Raw genomic sequence first — 23,631 nt, forward strand, 5'->3', positions numbered from 1 at the left:
GATGAAATCTGAGGAGCAGCATTTTATTTTCCTTTAGTTTGTTTTTTTTTTTTTTTGGCTTTTTACATTTTTGTCTGAGTTCTTAATCTTGCAATCTTAATATTGTATTACTGGTCAGTACAGCTGGAATGCTAAAGGCAGCTATAGAGAGATGCTATTTTGAAAACAGTCACTGCACTTTGTAATATAGAACTGAATGGACCTTTAGAATTCCTGGTTGAATAAATAAAAAAATTTACTTTGAGAAAAGGATTGAGGGAGCTTAGAGGAAGTGATTTTTCTATTATTTTTTTTTTTTTTATGTAAGCTATTTTCTACAAAATAAAATATAAAAATTATCACAGGCTTCAAAGAATAAGTGGGAGAATTGGAGTCCCTCCAGCAGAGAAGGAAATATTTGCCAGCTACCAGAAGGACTAATCTTCTTCAAATGTTTGAGAAAATAGGATCAAGATCAATTCTTTATTCTACTTTCCACCAGCCTTGTTTGTTTAGATGACGGGAAGGCTTCAAGGAGGTTATCCCATGCAATGGGAAAAACCTGTTGGTCCAAACCCTGTAATGTTGCAACAAAGTTAGCATAAATGTAATGCAACTTCCTTGCCCAAATGCTGTGGCTTCTGAAACACTGGAGCAGCTTCATTTAAAGATGAAGGTTCCAACAACTCTGATAACATGCTTGTAACCTCTGAAGTGCTGTGATGATGCTGAAAATACTTTCCTCAGAATTAAATTACAATAGATAAAACAATGAGTTTCTTATATAGACGTGTTTTTTTACTTACAATTCTGTTTATGTTTTGATTCTGCCGCTTCTCATTTGAATGTAACTAGAATTGAAAAATGCAATTATTATACAATGCCTATATGTATCCTTCTGCAAGTGAAAGATTATTCACTCTATTTTATTTATTTAAATTAACATATTCTAACCTTTATGCTATTACTTTCAAGTTGATTTCTATTCACAGTACCTCACTTTTCTAACAAATAACTTCAATTTCTTACGATTTTCCAAATATGACTGCATTCATTATCTCTTGATTAGTTACTAGATGATCCAGCTACAACTATTTAGTAAGTCATAATAGAATATTTCTGAATCTGTGCAACTACATCAGTGCTATGTAGTTTCACAGATGCATTGAAATAGTCTTTGATTTGAGTAGAGGTTATGTAAATAAAAGTTTACTTTAAAATAAGGAATCTTCTTTCTTGCCAGCCAAAACCTCCCAGTCCCCAAATTATGTATGATATAAAACATCATAAATGCAATGTTTTTTCTGCTGAGCATGATAGAAGCTATTACTAAAGATACTCCCCTCAGAGTGATTCTTTCCTAACTACTTTGAATATAAGAATGCTAGATTTAGTGTGGTGAACACAGATTAAGTTTTAAGGAGGTTAATGTGAAGAAATTAAAGACTCTGGACTACAAGTCTAGTTTTGGACTACAGTTATTAAATTATTCACAACTATTTCTGCAAACTGAAGTGTCAGTTATAGCTAAATAAACAAATATTTAGGCTCAGACACCTCAGGCTTTAAATCAAATGACATCTCATGAGGAATTTGTGACTTCTAAAGACTTATTTTAATCTTTCCTCATTATTTTGTCACTTCTGGCCTTTGTATGACAAGAATTTTCAGGGCAAAAAATAGCTTACCATGCATTTGGTGACTGAAGAACTTCTAGCCATCATTTCAGCAATCCCATTATCTTTAGACATTTTTAATTAGATAATTAAGCTATGTTTTCTGTACACACTAACTCTAATAACTATGACTGAAACTATCATCTGCACCCCAACTGTAAAGTCACTGAAGCCCTGAATTGGCACAGTCATTGCTCTATAACCTCTGAAAATAATTTTGCATCAAGTGCTCCCCACTGCTACTATTTTCTGCCTTTGTGGAGAGATTATGCAATGTACATATTGCATTTGCCATCCCTTTGCTTGCCCTTTCATGATGCACAGCTCCTTTCTAAGCAGCTGCCAGTGGTTTTTCCACTATTTTATGTGTGTCCATCCACCTTTTAATTCTCTTCTTCCTTGATTTGGGTCTCAAAGGGATTCCTTTCTGCAGATCATAGCAGAGGTTTGCATGTCTAAGAATAAAACCACTGCCAAACATGCAAACTGCAAACAGGTGCCAAGATGTCTTGCTCTTTCCCGGGATAAGGGAGAAGTTCCCAGTACAGCAACGAAAGATCATTACACACAAACAAAAAAGTGTGATCTGTTGACAGAAACTACAGTTTGAGTGCCATCAAACATACCTTATTCCCTTTCTCTCCCAGCCTCTTTCACATGACTGCTGTTCAGGATTTTATTTTCAAATAAATATTTGGCATTTGTATCCAAAAAGACAAATATGCAGAGAAAATTTTGCCTAAGTGAATGCTCATATTCAAAATTCTGTGGCTAGATGAATGGATAAGTGACAACAGTGATGAATAAATAGTGCTTGGGCCTGCCAAACCCCAGCATTAGAAAGTATAAACAAAGCAGTACTGAAAACAGATGGATTCATTTTAAGTTTTATCCCTTTTCGGTCAAGAGATGCTAATGAGGCAACTTCACTTTGTACCATGACCCTGACACATTGTGTGCTAACACTAGCAAGGAGCAGGACTGACACAGGGTCTGAGTGCCAGCACACAGCTGCCTTTCCACAGGACTAAGTAATTATTACCAAAACAACAAAAATGCACGACTCTTCCTGCTGAATAATGACAGAAAGAAATTGCAATAGGCATTATGTAATTCCAGTAATTAGGTGTTTGTGAGTATTTGAACTGGATTTATTGCAGAAAGCTAAAACATGGGAATTTGATTTCTTGGGGTGTGGAAAGAGAAAAGGTGGAGGGTTGTTGAGATGAACTGAAATCTGGTGAGATTTTATAGGCATGGGAACCACCCTATCAAATCAGACCCGTGGCCTGTTTATTTTGATGATGGCCAAAACCCGATGGGCACTGGAGGCAGGTGCAGTCTTTTTGGCAACTGGCAGCAATACGATATGGCAACTTTTTCCTGTAGAAATCATTCTTCTAATGGCTCCTTTTAGAACCCAAGCAACAAAAACTGTTATGGAAAATATAGGTTACAGGCATTTCAATTTCCAACTGATTAAACCAAATTTTAAATATAACCAAGTTATGCTTGAAATAAAGTTCCAGATTTGAAAATTATGTATATTTTGCAAGCTCTGGTCCAAATACCCAAATCATAATAATGTGTCTGGACAAAATGCCAAGGAATAAACCTATCTACTTGCCTGCACATATAGATTTGGATCTAGAAGCAAATTGTAAGAGAAATAACTTCTCCCAGTGACAGTCGCTTATTCCTGAAGTCCACAGAGGAACTTTCTAGCAGTGGGTCCTGTGGCCATATCCCTTCCCAGAGATGCTGCTGCTCCTCTGCTTTTACTCTTCTCCCTATGCTGCACCTCACCAGCTGTGTCTCCTCCTCCCTTGTGCCTTTAATGCTGTTTCCTTTTGGATAGAGAGTTGTTCACCTGCTTTGCTCTACAGCTTTCTCCTTGTGTCACTTGCTCAAACAGAATCATTTAATATTGGTTTGTCTTTTTAAATTGTATTATTTGAAGTGACGTATCCTGCCTGTGCTTGCTAACAAATTAAATACCTTCTGACAGTGCTATGTAAAGTCACTTTTCACACGTATTTTCCTTCCAGGCATTGTGAAAACCTCTTCTGGCCTTTGATCCTGTTCTGGGAAGCTCACATGTGACCATGTATAATTACGGCCTTCACAGCCAGCACTGGTGGGATCTGTGTCAGGACATCTGAGAGCTGGAATGTGTCTCACCTGTTGAAATAACTATTTTATAGCTACATGAAAGGTAAAGGACATATACAGCTGTAGAAAGATTATTTCAAAGAGAAGTCAAGAAAAAACAAGCTTGTTGCGACTTAGCCAGCAGTGAAATCAAATCATAAAACAAAAGTGTTTGAAAACAAAACCCATGGCACTCCCTGCTTTCTTTTCCACTTTTTGTGTGTTATAACTCACCTTCAATACACTCAGTTATCTTGCAAGAGTTGTTGTAAAATAAGACATTCATATATTTATACCTGAGGTATATTTTCCCTACAATAATTTTGTAGTAGTTATTGCTAAATGAAGAATTAACCCTGATTCTTTGATTGCACTACAGCAAGAGGCCTAATGGCTGTTTCTGTGCTTAGACATATTTGCTGAAATTTGTTGAATAATATAATAAAGATGCTGCCTTCTGCTGACATTTCTTAGGTTATCATTCATCTAGCTGATGGGAACAAATTCCTGAAAGAGTTCTGATATTCTAGATCGTATTTTTTCCTCATCCTACAGGGAAAAACCATGTTTATTATTATTCATTCCACTGAAATTTTGCAATCAAAACTGTATCACAGGCACATTTTCCATCCTTCCCTATTCATGATCCATTTCTGTGTAGTCACTTGGAGAATGGGATCGTGCTTGTACCAAGCAAATTATATAAAAATATAAAAATTGTTGTTTTCATACATATATATGTATGTATACAATTTGTTGACCAACATTGGGCATTTCAGGAGATTGCAGAAGAGCCATATACCATATTCATCACCACATCTGGTAGGTTTTCTTGATTGTTGTTACAATTTTGTTGAATTAGGTGGCCCAGTGATTTTCCATTAGCAAGATAATAGTCATGTAAGGCAAGCAATTACTAGGTTTCCTGGGATGGTTCAACCACAGGGAATATTCCTAATTTAAAGAAGCTATAACTGCCAGTATATATCTTTTTTTTTTTTTTCCTAAACCTTCTGACTTTGGCTATCAAATGCAATAATAAATTGTATTCCCTATTGTTCTTGTTCGGGGACTGTGCCTAATCCTGGAATTACTGGCATATGTACGCCATTTCAATGGTAAATTAGAGCTGGGATATGCTAACCCCAAAGTGTAAGAACTGTTTCTAAATGATTGGAAGCTTCTTGGCACTTTGTAGTTGATTTATAGTAATTAGCTTAGTCTTCATTCTCTTTTGATAGTTTGTGTAAAATTTGTGCTATTTTCTTAGCACCAGAGCCGATTGTATTTTCAACAAAAGAATGGCCTTTCTGGTGAAAATTCGAATTCAACTAAACTCATTTTATGTTAATTGTTTTCCCTCATTGACAACTTCCTTTCCTTCTTCCCCAGCCCCCCAGTATTTTAGAGGAATGATGGAAACCTGGGGTACCAATTTTCCATTAACATTTCCATGGGGAAATCCCTCCAGTGGTTTAAGATTATATTCTACATGTGCCAAAAAGTTGTTTCTTCTTATGCCACTTACTCTATTTTTATATATATATTCTCCTTTAATGACCTTTAACTGTTTATTAGGAGTTTTTCAACAAATTCTTTTGCAAGAGACAAAGCAGTCTTTGACTTCAAACTAAAAAATCTGTACCCTTTCTAAAGAGAGTAGCAGAACAATGCACATTTTTAAATGTGAAGTATCCTTATTATTTCACTAATTATAGGTACATTTAGTTCACAGTTCCTCTTTCCCTTTGTTCAGTTATTTTGTAGAAGTTTTTTCCTATACTTCCAAATACTTTGAAAGGTCCAATTACATGTAACACTTAAGAATATGTGTCAGTGTAAGGATGCTACCAATACTGTCTCTGCCCAGAAAAATCCATTTTGTATGTGCTCAATTCTCATATTAGCTAAGTATATATATGCCTGTCTATAACAGAGAAAACTTAAGTAAATTCAGTAGGCCTAAGCACTTTTATGGAGTCCCAATTTCAGCATAGATCTATCTCTACATTATATTGCATGTATTTTATCTTTCTAAAACATACCAGAAATAACTATCACTTTCCTAGCTCTGGTGGTTATTCTGTGCTTAGTTGCCTTTAATTTCAACAGCTAATCACTCTCTCAGAATAACAACAAATTCTGTAATTTTACAGGATTTTTATTATTAAGAGCATCCCTCCCTTCTGGATTGTAAGATTAAACATTAAATGTAAACCATTTCAAAATCAACTTCTGGTTGTTTCTAGGAAGATCCCTTAGTGCCATGAGGAGTTCTTACGAATGGTGAACATGGGAAAAGAGTTTAATTAAAATATTCTTTCTTAATCTGAGAGATGAACTTCAAAACAGTCTTTGAGATCTTCCCAGAGATAGAATTTTCATAGGCAGCATTCAACTTGGATTTCCTCTTAAAGGAGACATTAAAGGAACTACTGAATTTAAAATGCATATAAAGTGACACACAGTTTCATAACTTAGCAGGATAATTCTGTTCTAATATAGAAGAAAACAACTGCCCAACTTATCATAGAATCATAGAATAGTTAGGGTTGGAAAGGACCTCAAGATCATCTAGTTCCAACCCCCCTGCCATGGGCAGGGACACCTCACACTAAACCATGTCACCCAAGGCTTCGTCCAACCTGGCCTTGAACACCGACAGGGATGGAGCACTCACAACCTCCCTGGGCAACCTAGTCCAGTGCCTCACCACCCTAACAGGAAAGAACTTCCTCCTTATATCCAATCTAAACTTCCCCTGTTTAAGTTTTAACCCATTACCCATTGTCCTGTCTCTACAGTCCCTGATGAAGAGTCCCTCCCCAGCATCCCTATAGGCCCCCTTCAGGTACCGGAAGGCTGCTATGAGGTCTCCACGCAGCCTTCTCTTCTCCAGGCTAAACAGCCCCAACTTCCTCAGCCTATCTTCATACAGGAGGTGCTCCAGTCCCCTGATCATCCTCGTGGCCCTCCTCTGGACTTGTTCCAACATTTCCATGTCCTTTTTATGTTGAGGACACCAGAACTGCGCACAATACTCCAAGTGAGGTCTCACAATTTCTTCATCCTGTTGAAGCAGCAATAAAATTCTTAATCTCTTCACATCCTCCAAATACTCAGAAACTTTAATGCAAATCATGCTAATCAGTATGTCAAACAAATAGCACCAATTGTGAAAGCAAGCCTTAATAATGTGAAAGATATGGTATAGCCAAATCTGATCACATGGATCATAAGTTCATAGCTTGTCCATCATAAAAAAAGAGCTGAGGTTTAAATCAGAAATATGGATAATGCAAACCATCAATATTTGTTCTGTTTTGTCAAAGTCTAAATATCCTTGTCACTCCATTTTCACTGAGGTCCCAGTTTATGCTTACTGAAATTGTAGCTGGAATGAGTTTATAGGTATAACCTACCAAGGCATACATATATATGCATATATGTGTGTATACACATACGTACATCTATGTATACATAGGTATGTAAATATTTTTATCTTGATCCAGTCAAGTGTGCAGTTCAGTAAGCCTGACCATATGCATTTGTAAGACAGGGAACTAAACATTGAAAGAATATGTTAAAAATTGAATGGCCTATATGATTTTTAGTTTATGCTAGATTGGATTTTGGCCAGTGTCTTAAAAAGCATCTGGTTTACATAAAATATTAAGAGGGAAAATGGCAACAGTGGCCATGTGTCTCAAAATCTTATTTATTTTTAAGTAGCCAGGAGTGATACCTTTCCTCCTTCCCCCACCATTTCATTTTCGAAACTCATTCTGAAATACTGCCAATGTCCAAAGTGTTATAATATGAAGATACATATCTTCACATTATATCGCTATCGTGTGTAAGCTCATTTTATTATTACTATTCGCATGAATTTGTATGTGTATGTCTGTAGTCAGCTACTTATCAAATATGAAAATTAAATAATGCTACAATATTGCATTTAAATGACAAATATTCCTATTATGCATTGTCACTGAATGATAAGAGCAGGTTTTAAAAGTATCAGGTCATATATTATTTGGTGTTCCAGTTACATCAGTTTAACGAACGCAAAATGTCGCACTTCTGTATTTTTAAGGCAATTATTCTCCTATTGGATGTATTTGCCCTGAATAAGGTAATTTGTCAGACATTTTCAGGATCATAACTCTTATCTTGGTGGGGGGGAAATTTAGACACTGGATAAAAATTCCTTCCCTTTAATAAAGTAAAGAAAGTATTAATTTATAAATAGTCTGATGAAATAATCTCTTGGGGATGTATACTCCAAATACTGTGCTTAGAAATCTTTTCTTCATGAAAAGTGTGGGATAAATAGATTGTTTTGCTCAGCCATAATCATATTATCTAGAGGCTTGTCTGAGAGTAATTAACGTTACATCTTCAGTTGATTTATCTTAACTTTCAATATTCATTTGCAGACATAGACAAAGTGTAGAAATTCATATGCAACAGGTAACCGGACAGGTAGCCATGTATACAGGATGCAGCAATGTCTTGTTTGTCTTTTGTGTTATTGCAGTCTGGCATCATAAGAAAACTCAGAAATATTTAATGATGTGTTGGGATGTAAGAACTATATTTATATTATCCTGAATGGTTTTTAATGTCTTTGGAAGAAAAGTACTCTCGTGCCCTCTGTCTCATGCACACATAGACATTCTGTTTGTTATCAGAATAAGGAAAACATAATCAGATCCTTCAGAATATTTAATGAAGATGTGTTACTGACAACTCAAAGTAAAAGAGTCTACATAGGACTAATATACCACCCTTCCCTATCCTGATCAGTATTTCAATTTACAAATGGACTTGTTTTCAAAACTCTTTTGGATAGCCTTTATTGTTTTAAAGTGGGGTGAGCATGACTTCAATAATGTTGGCATTAAGCATACAGTTGGGGTTTTTTTCTTTGGGTTTATTTTTGTCGTTTGGGGTTCTTTTTAATCTTGAAAGGCAACTTTCACTTTGATAGTAAGTTCCTATTTGGTGGTTTAACGAGGGTGCATTCACCCACCAGCCAAGATAGATCCCACTGGGGTGTGCATGTTGTCTTTATTTTTCATTGTTTGGATGATTTTGTTTTGTTTTGGTTTGTTTGTTTGGCTGTGATACCTCAGTATTTTCTGAAAGTAGTGCTGCTTTGGAGCCTGGAACTCTATCTGTTAATTTTCAGAGAGTTTTCCTTTTGGTTTTGCATATGGAATTAAAACGAGACTTTGAATATCACCACAGCTGTAACTGCTCTCCAGGAATATCTATATTTCAGTCCCTAAATGATGTTACCTAAGAAATATTAGCTGGGAACCTATACGGGTGTGTCCTCTTCAGTATACGCCATCATGTGAATCTTTTTTCCTTTTGGTTTTTTATTTGTTTGCTTTCCCTCCTTTTTTTCCAGTTCCTGGGACTTCAGTTTAAGTTGATGAAGTGCCGTAAATCCCACTTTGTGTTTTAAGACACTAAGCCAGACAAGTAATTTTAGTAAGATAAAGCCAAGCCTGTAACTAAGAGAGAGAAGGAAATAGGAGAAAAAAAAAAAAAAAAGAAAAAAGAAAAAAGACGCTTGAGAAGTTCTGAGCTTTCTCTCCTGATGCTGGCCTCAGCCATGGAGGAACTGTTAAAGCCCCATAAAGCACTCTCTGAGGTAGAACTCATTTTGTCTTTTTTAATTAAAAACCTTTGACTCAATTTTTTTTTTCCTTACAACAATAATCATCTATTACCTTTGCCTTTCCAAAGTTTATATGCTGAAGAATAGAATGAAGGTATTAGGAAAAAGAACGTCTATGTAACTGGATTGAAAATCCATCTTTCAAAGAAGTTAGTGTCGCTGGATGTTTAAAATTACAAGCAGGTGCTCATCATAAAGAAATGCAGCAGTATGGTTCTTATGAAAATTAATGAGACTAAGATGGCAGGAGGCATCTTTCATATTTGTACATCCTCTTGGATGAATCTCCTTAACTAAAGGTAGTAGTGAGGGGATTGCCCATGCCCTGGGAGCCCTTCTTGAGGCAAGCATAATTTTTAGCCTTGATTTCAGAAACTGTACTGCAAGAACAGCCTGCCATAACTCCTGTGTGCTCTGTTCCATTACAGTTTTATCTGCTATCATCTATCAGTTAAAATAACATGGGCCACATCAGTTTACAGTAGGGAGTGGAGGGAGAGGGAAATGGTGATTTGAAATGCAAATCGTAGCCTAGCTTTCTACTAGTTTGTATTAACTGAACCAAGCTCAGCATTGTAAGCTTCTTCCACAGTAAACTGGGGTGGAGAGAGTTTCCTCTAAGAGCTATTAGAGCCAGAGTGTGATCTAGTCACTAAATTGCTGCCTAGAGGAACCTTTGTCTTCCCCTCTCCAAGCTTGTTGGAGGATTTTCAGAAGATTAACCTCCCCAGGATAAAGTTATACTTTGTGAATATCTCGTGACACGTTCCTGATGAGATGCAATCTTGCTGCTCATGACATAGGATGCTTCAATGTACTGCAAGGCTCTGCACACCACCTTTGGTTCACGATCCACTGTCTGACTGCGTTTGTGTGACAAGAGATGTGTACAGTAACATGCTGTGTCTGTGTTTCATGAATGTTCCAAATCTGGGTTTAACAATATTTGCTCGGGCACTGAGAAAGTCTGGGAATTTGATCTTGGCATGCACTTGGAGCCAAAAATACAGAGCAGCAAACGGGCATATGAAAGACCTGGCTGAAATTCACCCCTGATATCCCAAGTGTCACTCTGAACATTCTAAGAGATTTTTAGACTTACAGTAGATTCACTTGTGCCAGTGTATCTGAATATAATGAGCTGGACCTGTCAGCAGCAAGTCCCAGTTGGCATATTAATCCATTAGCTTAACACATGCAATTCTTTAAAATAGTTTTGTCTTTGTATCATAGATTTTTGTGATTTAAACTTTGAATTAACACCTACTGCAGTATCTGTCTTAATAGCCTGTGTTCCATTACACATATCTGTTAGCATGCTTAGGAATGCAAATAGATTACTGTTACTGGGGGGATATTTTAACCACCATCATGCAGTAAAACATGTTCACTAAGTAGGAAACAACGTCTAATTTCTCAGTGCTCTAGCAAAGTTTCCTCAGTTGTTCCATAAGATAACAAAGATATCCAGAGCATGTGTGTACTCTCACATTTTGTTTGCTCAAGTACCATACTGCACTTAAGTGGGCCTTCAATCCACAGTAAACTCTTAAAAGCTTTCATTTTTACATTATGCTTAAAATAAAGGCAATCATATATGGTAGTAGATGCCAAATTCAGCTTGCTAAACCAACAGTGAGTAGTTAATAGCTTCCTGATCCATCACTGCTGCATGTTTCTTGCTTTGCAGGTAAACTATTCTGCCACTCTAGAGACTGAAATATCTTTTTTTTTTTTCTTTATCACTTGTGTTCAGATCAGTGTCAGCTGTGTACAAAACTTGTTCGGATTAAGATTTCATTATGAATTTGAAATGGCTCAGATTCCTTTCAGAGATTGTCTTAAAACAACTCTGATAGGCTTGGGCAATTTTTGATTATGCTTCAGAGCCAGCTGCTGACTGCAGGATGAAATCAAAACTACCTCACAACTCACAGTTCTGTTTTGTCTTTAGGCTTGAATCCACTGCAGAGTAAGGAAGGGCTGAACTCTCCACTCCAAGGTTTGCTCACCTCTTTTGGACCTGTAGAATAATAGAGTGCAAAGAAATGGCTTCTGTTGGTTTCTGCTTCCTCCCCAAAACTTTTGATTCTGCTCTTTTTCCTTTTTTTTGTACTTTAAGATAACAACAACAAAGACCTCTCAAAAAGCCCCTAGTCCACCACAACTACTAACAACAGTACTGGTAGACAACCCATTTGTTCATTTGGTTAAATTAAGCCTGTGAACAATGAAAACAAAGGTGTTTAAGGGATTACCTCTCTCATTGACACCTCTGTGTGCCTTCAGCTGTCCTTCTGGGCACCGCAGCCTTGCTGGAGAATATGCAGTTCTCCTGTGGACCACGGCAGCGGCCCTTGGTAAACAGCTCATGTTCTGCAAGGCAGTTCATCAACTTCTTCCTTGAGCAGAGGAAGAATCTTGTGGAGAGACAAGTGACATCAGCTCATGAGGCCATCCTCTAAGCCTTTCTTCAACTGTGTGGAGTGCAGGATATGTCTGAGAAGTAAAGGGATATATGGATGGGGGACATGGTGTTGGGTGGACTCCATACACAGCCCCAGCATCAGATATTCCAGTCAAGACCCAAGAGGTTGCCCAAACTGGGACAGAAGGGTCTTTTTTCACCCAAAGGCTGGATAGTTACATCATGGAAATTGCACTATGATAGCTTGGTGATGTTTCATCAGATAAGAATAGAAAATAAAGTGCTCATCTTTCACATCAGAGTGGAAAAGAGTGAACTCTGTCAGAACACATACCAACCAAACATTAACTGAACAGTCTCATTTCTGTGCCTGTCACTACTGCATTGTCAGGCATTTTCATTCAGAGTGTTTGTTATTTTAATCTTACAATACCTCTCTGTATAATTCAGTTGAGATATTCCAGTTTGCATTTGCCCTAATGCTTTCCTTCCTCCTTCAGACCTCTCTGAAATCAAGCGCTGCAGTCCATGGATATGTTGATAGTTTTTCCTGAATTAAAGGGAATTGGAAGTGGCTGACAAAGATTAATCTATTATTATTAAACAGACTGTGTGTCCAAGTTGCTCTTCTTCAAAGAAAATTAAAAGAAGGAATTGAATGAAATGTGTTTGAAATCTGTGATTTAGAATGTATTTTGTTCCTCAATCTACAATACATAATTTTAAGAATCAAGGCTGCTGTCTTGAGGTGGAAATTCTTGTTCTAAATTGTAAGCAGGGCTGCCTCACTGGTATTGCTTAATATGCTGAGAGGAAGTGAAAATGGATGTTTCCAACACTAGGAAAAGCATAAGTCCAAAGTTGGTCATTTAACAGATAGGGGCTAACTTTTATTTAGTTCCTTTTGCCTTAAAAACAAAAATATGAATCATCTTGGTAGCAAAACACGAAGATACATGACATAAACATACCTGCAGAATATTTTCTTACATATTTCTTCTGATAAAAAGCTAAAATCTAATTAAGCACAGAAATGCCGCCTAATCTTTTTGAAGCAACGCACTGTAGAATGTGTTGTTAGTATATCATATAGGGCTTGTACTCCTTTCATTTGCATGTGCTCCTATTTCACAACCATATTTCCCTTAGCACTTCAGCCTTCCCCGTACATTCTGTGTTTGGCTTTGGACTTGCCTGGTCTGTGGTAATAACCCCAGGCAAAGAGCACAAGGGCGGCCGGCTGCCAGCAGCAGGGGCCTGGCGCTGACTAGGCAAGGATTTGCATGGCACATGCCAGCTCAAACACGGACATTTCCTTTTTCTGTTTTCCTGCCTTTAGGGGCCAGCCAACCAAAGATGGAATTTCTCCATTCCTGGAACATCTGGCTTAGGCTCTCAATGCTCATAATTATCCTCCCGTTCCCAGCTCCCTGCAGGTGCAGGGAAGTGCAGGGCAGGTTCTCTGAGAACACAGCTCTACAGTGGATAAGTTAATCTATAAATCTTCAGTAAACACATGCCATATGATTTAACGTGCATTTATGTTTTTATAATTTATGCAGAGACAGGGTCTCACCGATAAAATGCCGGTTGGAATAATATTACATTATAAGCTTATGAAACCTAGGGCAAAATGTCCAACTCTTAGTAAATGTAGGGCTTTGTATTGCAATAATAAGCTGCATACCAGCATCTTGCACTAGCATATCACGTATGCCTTTACCATCTATCCCTGTAAAACTTATTCACCTTTTATCCTTTCTCTCAACACAGGCTTTCACTTCTCAGGCACTTATTTCTCTTCATCCACTGCTCCTCCCTCACAAGTCGACCACTTGCTGTCCTCAACTTGCACGGTAACCCCAGGAAGATCTTCCCATGTGTTCCCTAGCAGCTGTCATACTTCATATTGGCTCTTAGACAGGCTCTGACCTGTGAATGTTGTCAGAGCTGTGACCCTTTCCTTGTTCAGCTCAGCACAGCTTGCCTAAGTAGATGGTGAGTAACGGCATTCAATGCCCATTTATCTTTCTGTGCCTCTCTCCATATGGTTCCTATATTAGACCTCGAAAAAAATTGAAGGAGTTAGTGTGACTAGGAAATTAATTTCATTAAGCTCCACAAAGTTGCTGATAAAAATTCTTGTGTTCTTGTACTGGTTTGAAAGGCTGTGTGAGTCAGTTCAGATCTGAGATGGAAATATGCAGCTCGCTTGATTTTACTGGGATTAAACCCACCTCTACTACGGTGTGTGAGCCTGCAACCCACTTGAGTGTATGTGTGAGTTTCTCAGTTTTCCACTAAAATCATCTCATGACAGGTGTGAGATCTTGCAGCACTAATATCTGTACATGTACATTACACAGTATCTGTAAACATCCTGACACTAAACAGGAGTACATGATCTTAGAAATGGATGTCACTTGCTCCTTTTGGTGGTGGTAAGGGAGATAGATAGTATTTAAACATACGAAAAAAACTGATATTAAGATGGTAGTGTTTCAATCATCTTACATTTAATTATATTCCCTTTCTGCTTTCAAGCACTGATTTGTGTTTTTAAGCACTGATTTGTGCTTTTAAGCACTGATTTAACAGATTAAAAATGTCGAGATTTCAGGATTTAGAACAGCATTCTTGAATGGACCCTGTAGAGGCTGATGAGTCTAACTCTCAGTGTAAGATACAGCTTTCAGTGAGACTTAAATTCAAAACTCAGAAATATTTTACAGATATTCTTGATTTATTTGTTTCTCAGTGAGACACTTGGGACCAAATCCCCAAGAGGGAGCTACAACATGAGGGAAATGCAAAGCTCAAGAGACAGCAAAGAAGAATGATCTTGCAGCAGCCTAGTAAAGAAGGACTATACCTGGGAGTAAGAAAAAAGGGGAAAGCAAGTCTCAGCTTCTTGTACCTTCTTCAGGGTTGGCTCATGGATTTTACATTTAAAAGTCACAGAACAAAAGGCACTATCAACTGAGTTTAATTTCCATTTCTGACTGCAGACCTCTCTCACACCTTCACATATGCTGCCTTAATCACTACTCTGCAGTAAAAGCCACGAGGAGGCCATTCATCCCTTTCCCACACTGCCCTGAAATGGGGCAAATTTACAAGAAACAATTACGGATTTTTTGTTTTGAAAGACAGCATGATTACCAATAAAACACTGACATGTGTACTATATGCCACCAGAAAAAAAAGAAGAAAAAATTACCTTAATCATTGATGTGTGGCTAGAAGTCTTTTCTAAGTCAAGAGAAAAAAAGAGAGATCTTTCCCCCTTGAGAAGAGGCTCACACGGTCCTCAACCACGTACAGCTCTTGAGCAGGTCAAGGAGAGTTTGTAGGGGCATCTTGTTTGTGTAGTTAGCTCCGGTGTCATGAGTTGATGCAGTGGGTTGTGGGGTAATCCAAATTTCTGTTTGTGGGATAGTCTGGCAGCCAAGGCTCCTGCTTCCCTCTACTTCCCAGCATATAGCACTTGATACCTATTGTGGCTACCAGTCATATGAAAGTTTAGGTGTGCAGCTCTCACAGACAAAGAGGCTGGCAACCTGAAAAGTAGGCATACTCATGAGGGAGGCATCTGTCCCTGCTCCACTGGTTGCTTTAGGTATTTTAAATACGTTTTTATGTTTTATTCAATATTTACGTTATAAATCTTATCTAAACCAGCCCCCAGAACAGAAGCTGTGGCCCAGGTGTGTCTCAGAGAATATTTCTTCCACATGGCTGCAGAATCATGCTCATTGCTTCCCTCTTTTTACCACAAGTATTTTTTATTTATATATGCAAAGTGAAACATATTCATCAACAAAGTTTGCAAGATTAACAAAATATTCCTCAGCCAGGAATTTAAGGCACTGTTGAAGAATGAGAAGAATTTGCAACCCAGCACTCCACATTTTGTGGTAATTTTGGGAACCTGCTACATGTACCTACCACATGCCTCTGGGATCAGTTCCTCAGGCGATACAGGTGGAGGAATTGTGCTTGTGGATCCTGCCAGCGTGAATTAGACATGGAGAATTCAGCTCTGCTGACATTGCAAGACTCCTAGACATGCCCAAAAGTAAAATATTAGGCACCTGGTTTAACACTGGGAGCAGGAGACTGTAGGGATATCTGAAGAATTTTTGGATGAAGGCTCCTTAAGATGAGCAATGGCTTTGAAAATCCCACTAAATACTTACTTGCATCTTCAGATACCTATCTAAGCTGCAACAATTTTATTCCTGATCAATTCAATAGCCAGTGTTTCTTGCATGTTATTTCAAGACTTCACATTACATTTTTCCACTCTAAAACCAGCTTCCTAATGTGACTCAGAGGGAGACAGTTGTTAGTAAGCCATTAATGACACTGTAACTTCGATTGTTTGCATTACATGTCAAGTGAGAATTATTTCAGTGAAATGACTTTTTTTTTGCTGATCAGTAAGACAAGTATTCACTCTTAGCATCCCTTTACTCTGAGAGATTTGGCCATTTTGCTTGGGATACATTAACTAAAACCTTTTTCCAGCTACATTTCTGTTTCTCAGCTATTTGAGCAGAAATGCATTTTGTTTGTCTTACTAGGAAAAGATGCTTTAAAATATCCGTGCCATTTCTGTGGGTGCCTTGTTAAGAGTTTGCATACACACTTACAATTCACAAAAACACAAAAAAGGCAAAAAACTTCATGTACACATAGAACTACATTAAAATAATAGCTGTTTGCTAACATTTTGTGTAGTGTGAGCTTTGTGACCCAAGACAAAATGGAACTGGCACCAAAGACAGTATGCATGTTAGTAAATACTGCGATTTTTCAGCATCATCTCCTAGGACAGTCACAAAACAGGTTATGTTAGAGAGGCAAGCTGAGCACCAGCATTGAAATTCCTGTTTGATGCACTCGTGCCTTTCCTGTGCCTTATGCAAAGTATTTTTAAGCATCTGACAATAAATAAATAAATAAATAAATAAAAAATATAAAGAAAACAAATAAAGAGAAAGATCAAGAGTATCTTGGTCTTTAGAAGCCAAGCATCTGGATAGTACAGTGAAAATAAAGCCTATGGGAAGTAGGGCCCCATCTCACAAACATTTATGTATCCACTTAAAATTGTTAAGTGAGCAGTTTGTGAACATAAAATCAGGAATACTTAAAGAGTACCTGTATGTTCATTCAAAAAAACAGTACAGTGGAAGAGTTAACCTTACCCTGGCTATCAGAAAACTGACCACCATTTGAAGCATAAAATCAAGAGGGTCCCGTTCGATTTTAAACAAACAGCCAGTGTCCTTGTAATTAATTGCATTTAAAAGGAGTTGAATATTTGCCTTCAAAACCAGTACTCCAGGTAGCTTCAAAACTATAACATACAGCATTTCTTCTGGTTTGAGTTTTGGTTTGTTTTTTTTTTTTCCTGAGCCTACCGACATGAGAGAGACAAATCTATGGCATAATTGTCTAATGTTAGCAAAAATTAGCAAAGCAGATTTCTGGGCCTATCATTCTAGTATTATTACTTCCAATTACCATCTGAAAAATTAAAAACCAAAATAAATGCTTGTGATCATGTCACTAGGTAATATTTCTTTCAAAAATAACAAGACTCTGCTAAAAATACTTGTGTTCTACCTCCTAGAACAAGCAATACTCAGAACATCACCTTGGAGAGCCAGCTTGTGTGGACAAGGTTTGGTGCTTGTCAGTAGGAATGGACCTTTCTCTGCCAAAGTCTGAGAGGAGACAGGGTTGTGCTCCAGGCCCTAAAAAGGGAAGTTGAGCTTTTCTGAAGGATTTCTGCATACCTTGGTATACCTCATTTTCTTATAGCTCTACTTGCTCTATGACTTGTTTCTATATGAAATGCAAACATGCCTTGTTCCAGAACAATATGTTTTTAAGTTATTTTTGATATACATAGGCATAAGCACAGGAGATTAGTTTTTCTGTAGAGCAGCATCATGTTCAATGTGGCAGTAAAAGCCCATGCAAAATGTGAATTCTCAGTTGTGGTAAAATATTATCACTCTTTGAAAACTGGTTTTCCTTCATGGGCATCATTGAATACGTTGTAATTTTAATAGCTGTTAAAATCATGTGTCAATGATGAACATCCTGCGACTACTTTGCAGTTAAAACTAGGTGGAAGTTTGTATTTAAAATAAGGAAGAAATCCCTGAACATATTACCCCAAACTTGTAAGCAGCTCCCTGGGGCCAGGTTGCATTACCTTCACTGGGAATCCACCTAAGCACAATATTCCATACATGTGTATCAACAAAAGATACTTAGACAAAAAGTAATATACAAAAGCCACAATATATGCCCTACAAAAGGGTGCCCTACATTCTTTCCTTCCTCAAATCAGAATTTTACTCTTTCATTACAGCATGACCATTGTAGTAATCCAAAATTAATGCATTCATTTCTGAATAACATTTATATTGAAATACAAAGTCTGTACTTTCTTAATGCCTCTAGTGAAAGTATAATAGATTTTCAAAGACTGAAAAGCTCATTTCTATACTTCGGCAAAATCTGAATCACAGCCCACTCTTTACAATGCATGAGTATTGCAATTGTTGTCCTAACATAGTAATTGTATTTCTTTCTAAGCACTCCACAATGAAAGGCAATGGAAATTTTCATGAATGAATGAATTTGATGAAGGTATTTGTCATCAAATGGATGCTCTCCAATATGGGTCTTCATTTTTGCTCATTACATACCTCAGTCATCCTATTATGAAGAAAACCTTGAAAATGTGAATTAAATGAAGCAGATGCAGTGTGGGTGTTCTGAGCATGCCTGCATTCAACCCCAAAATAACTCTTATTTACTATTTCCCCTGTTAAAAATGGAATAAAAATTAATTCATATAGTAAATATGTTTCAATGCTACATTCACTATCAAAATCTTTGCTCGGTGAGACAACCCATGATAAAATCTTTTACTATGTAATAATCTGGATGCTTGCTGAGTTACATGAAAAATTTATGGTTTTCAAAACTTTAAATTGCATTTCATTTGACATGCTTTGTGAAATCCCACTGAAGTCAGAAAAGTAAGCATATTTTTAGGTGCTCCAGTAGACAAACATCTGTAAATTTGTCATGCAACCTACTGGTCATCAACTAAAGTTCTGAGAATTTACACGACCTAAACAGAGGTGGTGTGAATTATTCATTAATGTTTGTAAAATAATTTGAGATACTAACAGAGAAAAGTGTTAATAAAGTCCAGCACATTACCATCACATAGGGGTTTTAATCACAGTGTATTTCACAATTAGGCAAACTTAACTTTACTCAGTGCACTAATATTTAGTGGAATTACAAAAAATTGAAAGAAAAGAGAAAAATTATCAAACTACATGAATAATCACCTGAAGCACAGACCAAGAGTGATACAAGTGAAACTGGATGAGCAAGTCCTAGGGACAGTCTCTCCGTTTTTTTCTTCCCCCATGGCACTCTTCAGTATGACAGTGTGTGGAATTTACTTGGTTTTCTCTCTGAGTCCTTTACCCCCAGAAAAGCCTCTTCTCACTTCAGCTTAATCACAGCATTTCTGCACGATTTGGGACTTTCATTTTATTGTACTACTTTTGGGAGGACAGGCCATGTAACCTCTTATGGAATACAGCCCTATACATGTTTATTGTGGTTTCCCAGACCAGCTGTGGCCCTCTTACTGCAACCGCAAACCAGCAGTGGTATGAGAAAAGACCATAGGAAAGTGTGGACAAACCAAACAAATGGTGATTGTCTGATAGCTGAGTTCTGTATGAGTGGTTCCATCATGAAATCTTATCTCCTTTCCTTAATAGTCAGGGGAGCCATTGTTTTTCCCCATTTAGATGGAGAATTGTGTATTCTCCATGGATGCATTATGAAAAGTCCCTTAAGTGGATTAGATAAGAGTACAACCTACTGGACATAGTAATGAATAAAAGGCTTTTAATATTCTCCAGTAATTTACTATTTAACTTTGGAGAAAAGACAGGTTGCTTTACCAAGAAGTGACAGCAGAGCTGGTGACTACTAAGGATGAAGTGATTCTCAGAGACAATTACATCTTGGGGAACAGTCAACTGCCCCAAAACCTCCTTACATGTCCCACTCTTTGTTATCTAGCACAAACTGCTTTTTTTTTTCCCCAGGTAAATCTATTTTGATATCCTTATTTAGTGAGATGTTCACCTTTATTTTCTTCCAGACCTTTCTGTGATGGCAACCATTAAACTTCCTGTGTTTGACTCCTTTGAATTCTCTGAGAAATCTCTACCATTAATATGTCACGTTGCTCTTCAGATGGAAAACAGAGTGGTATTGCTAGGTTTTCACTACAGCATGATCTTGTGCAAGTTGCGGTTTCTTTGGTGAATGGCTGATATTGTTCCAGCACGGTTATATAACGACCTTACTATATGTAATGGTCCCTATGTCTGGGGGGGTTATTATAGATTTCTGTTAATCAAAAAGAGCCTGATTCTGCAAGTGCTGAAAAGCTCACACCCCCGGAACTTCAATGAAGCCTCGAGCCATTCACTATTTTGAGTCTGCCTTCCCCGAATTTCTCTTCTCTTTACTAGAGAAGGAAGACAGCATTTCAGGTTACTTTAACGGTTTGTTCAACATACTGTTTAAGAAGTACCTATCATATCTAGATAACCCAGCCTGGTGGAGTCGTATCCTAAACAATGAACTAACATCAATACCCACTCCCCCCTTCTTTTTGTGTCTCTCTGCATAGAAAGCCTCATCAATGGTCAACATTGCTCATTTGTGAAACTTACTTTCTGTTTGGCCCATCAACAATCACATTCCGCCACCTGGCATTGATTTTAATGGAGATGCTCAAATTACATGACTGATGCTTTTTTGTTGAAGATCTTCACAACTTAAATGCTTAAAACACCCCTACATAATCAGTAGATGAATAAGAGAAATTATGTTGCTTAATTCAGAAACATGAAGAAGTAATTTTATCATCTCCCACGTGGTAGAGAGCACAGCAAAGATCAGCTTCCCATGTACTGCTCAGTATAAAACCTCAGTGCTCTGAAGAAGGAACTGGTAAGAGTCTGAGTTGTGTTTCTAGAAAATCTAGATATTATCACATTTGTGCTAGTTGTTGAGGTTGCTTTTGTGAGGCTTGACTTTCATTGTATTATCGAAAAGCTCCCTGATATGAGAATCAAGGTACCAGGAAAAACAAACCAAAGTTTGACTTCCTTCTGCAAACTTCAGTGCAGAAAGTAGCAGGTGTCTGGGGGAGGTCTAGTCCATTTCATGTGTGACTGGAAGGATGCCTTCTATGGCTTAGAGTTGCCAGCTTCAGGCAAGCTCAGCCACTGATGACTTGAACCCTGACCCTCAGTGAAGCCTAACATCTGTAAACCCCAGTCTGCCAGCTGGGCTCATGGTAACTTCAGAGATCCAGGCAGGCAGAGTTCGGAAATATGTTTCAATCATTTAATTTGTTGGAAACACTGTCAAGCCCTCCTCCCCTCCTATTAGGATCAATCAATTATTCTAACAGCTGTTGCAAAGAATACAAGTTTTTTTAGTCTAGAATCTGTCCAACAACAAAGAAAAAATCCTGCTGCTTTTAATCTAAAGTGAATAATTCGTGTTTTATCTTAAGGAATTAAAAGAATATAGACCACTGTCTGCTTTGATCTATGTAAACAACACATATTCAAAGAGGGTGTGCAGCAAAAAATAAAGCTAGAGAGTATTCATTCCTCTCGTTCTGCTTCTTTCCACAACTGCATTTAAAGTGTCAATGTTGCTGATATCAGTAGATCTAATTGTAAAGTAATGAAGTGGAGGTAAATCAAGATGTGAGTGTTACTTGGTAGGAAGGATTAGGTCAAAGGTGTGATCCATCTGAATTGCAACTGTTGCACATGTCGTCATCCAGTATTTCAGTATCAATTTATTTACACTCTGTTTTGATGCATCTAGACTTAAAAATATCCAAGAGATGCATCTTCTTTATAAAAAGCTGAAAAGGAGTCATACGATTATTACTATCTGGGCTCTGATTCTGCCTCTGGGATGTTGATGTTTGGGGGAGATGGAACCCAGCTATGTTTTTCTAGGTGTGTACGGCAACCTGCTGATTGCTGTCTCACCAGAACAAACTGTAAACCTTTCCAGCTGTTCTTAATCTGGACCCTTAACCTTTAAAAAACCCCAAAGGCTTTCCATTCCTCAGAGCCAAACTGTGAACAATATCTAGGTTGTTTTCAAACCAAGCTTCAAACATAAAAATGACTAATAAATCCATATTCCATAATAGGCTGGAAAACTATTATTGAAGAACATACTCAGTTTTTATGACCCATTTCTAGTAAAAACCCAAAAAATGCTTCTCTAATGCTACCATTTCAGATACTCAGATCTGGATGACAGGCATAATATCCAGACAGCTACACCAATAAACACATAAACACTATAAATCTATCTCAAATTAGTGACTTGTGGGTGTGCGAGGGGGGGAGAAACCTGGGAAATTCTGATTTCTAATCTGTCTGCTACCTGACTCTTAATGCTCTGTAACTTCACAGCTGGTGATTGTATTTTTCTGTGGTTTGTGCTATTATGTGCTAAATCTATTACTTCGGTGGGATTTGGGGGTTTAAGAATAAGGCCCTGGGCTTGCATGGCTTTTTTAGTCTGCACCTGATTCCACTCACGCAAAAAGCACTTTTCAGCAGCCCAGAGGCCGGGGGCTTCCCGCCGCACAAAGCAGCTCCCCGGCAGAGTCGCCTTCCCTCTGGTGAGAGGGCGAGGCAGGTTTAGAGGAAGGAAACAGTTCTGGGGGTTTGGATGGAGCCACAGCCTACAAATCCATAATGGTTCAGAGGACCGTAGCCCGTGGCTTCGGGATTCCAGTTCGGGCTTCCCGTTAAAACATCAGAAATAGTAATAATCATTCCCAAGCATCCATCTTTCTGACTTTTTTACGACCTCATAATTGCCCCCTCCCTGACAGGCGGATTTATGCCTCGGCCTCCAGCGCCCGGTGGCAGGGAGCTCCTCCACCCGGGTGGCACCGCCGGGTCTTGCGGGAGGGACGGGGCAGCCCTCCCGCTGCGGAGCCTCCTCCGCTGGTGCAAAACTTTCCTAGGAGCCGGTCTGGCTGTTCGGAAGTGGCAGCCCCTCGCTTTCTTGTTGCCTCAAACACTCCCCCCCCCCCCCGCCCCAACCTTCCCCCCTGCTCTTTTTCGGGTTGTTGCTGTCAGTGTTTGGGTTTGCTTCTGGGCTTTCGGCAGCCTTCTCTCCCGGCTGGGGGGAGCTCTCATCACCCGATTTTCCCGTGCAAAACTCAAGGACTGTCCCGGGAGTTTTCAGGAGGGAAGCGCTTTCCTTCTCTCTCTTCCTCTTTTGCTCTTCCCCTTTTCCTAAGCAGCCTCCCTTCAAGTCCCTCCTGCGGATCTCTCTCTCGCCCTCCCGGCAGGACTTCGCAACTTCTGGCTTCGGCTCCGCTCGCTTTTTATTAGAGATTTATTTTCCTGGGGCAGTTTTTTGGGGGAAATCATTCCTTCATCCCTGTGGTCCGTTACGACCAAGAGGCTCCTTCCCTGCGGCCACGGGGTGAGGGGGGCCGGGACAACAGCGGGCAGCAGATACCCTCCGGCGGTCAGTGCCGCTACCTCCTCCCCCGGGTCTGCCGGGAGCGCCGGTCAGGG

Source organism: Lathamus discolor, chromosome 1, assembly GCF_037157495.1.
Source record: "Lathamus discolor isolate bLatDis1 chromosome 1, bLatDis1.hap1, whole genome shotgun sequence".
NCBI lineage: Eukaryota > Metazoa > Chordata > Aves > Psittaciformes > Psittacidae > Lathamus > Lathamus discolor.